Here is a 750-nt window from a genome sequence, read left to right as displayed (position 1 = left end):
CAGTTTCCTGTTTTTTTCCCTCTGTGTGCTGTTTTCCCCTCATCTGCGGCTGATTGGCACCTGGGCACACCTGGAGTCAATCAGCCCGCTTCTATTTGAGTCTGTTTTTGTCCTCCAGTCAGTTGCTGGATTATTGTCTTGTCGATGTCGCTTTTGTCGCTCCTGTCGTGTCGTGTCTTGTATTTGCAGCGTAGCGGTAAGCTATATCCATTAGATGTTTGTAGCTTACTGTTCTTTGTTCCCTGCTTCAAGTTTGTTTTGTACTCCACGTTACGACTTCTGTTTTCCTGCTCGCTACCCGCTAGCTTGCACGCTAGACCCTTTTTGTTTTTGCTAGCTTCCATGTTAAGCTCCTTTTTTTTTCTAACTCCCATGCTAGCTCCCTTAGTTTGTTATCCGCCTCGTGCGCGCTTTTTGTTTGCACCCTTTTGTTTTTTCTTGTTCTTGTCTTTTAATTAAATCATGTTTTCTCACTCCATGCCTGCCTCCTTCTCTGCATCTTGGGGTTCGTCACAAACTAACTCTGACACATACCCCAGTGTCTTTGATCTGATAACATGCACAAAAGTTCACGCTAACAGGTATGAATGGCTAATCAACATTCCAATTCCTACCTGTGACCTGTTTGTTTGTAATTAATGTGTGTGTATAAAAGGTCAGTGAGTTTCTGGGCTTCTGACAGACCATTGCATCTTTCATCCAGTGCTGCACAAATGTTTCTGGATTCTGAGTCATGGGGAAGGCTTTTTT

This window comes from Nerophis ophidion, linkage group LG01 (assembly GCF_033978795.1).
Source record: "Nerophis ophidion isolate RoL-2023_Sa linkage group LG01, RoL_Noph_v1.0, whole genome shotgun sequence".
NCBI lineage: Eukaryota > Metazoa > Chordata > Actinopteri > Syngnathiformes > Syngnathidae > Nerophis > Nerophis ophidion.
This window is presented reverse-complemented; position numbering follows the sequence as displayed.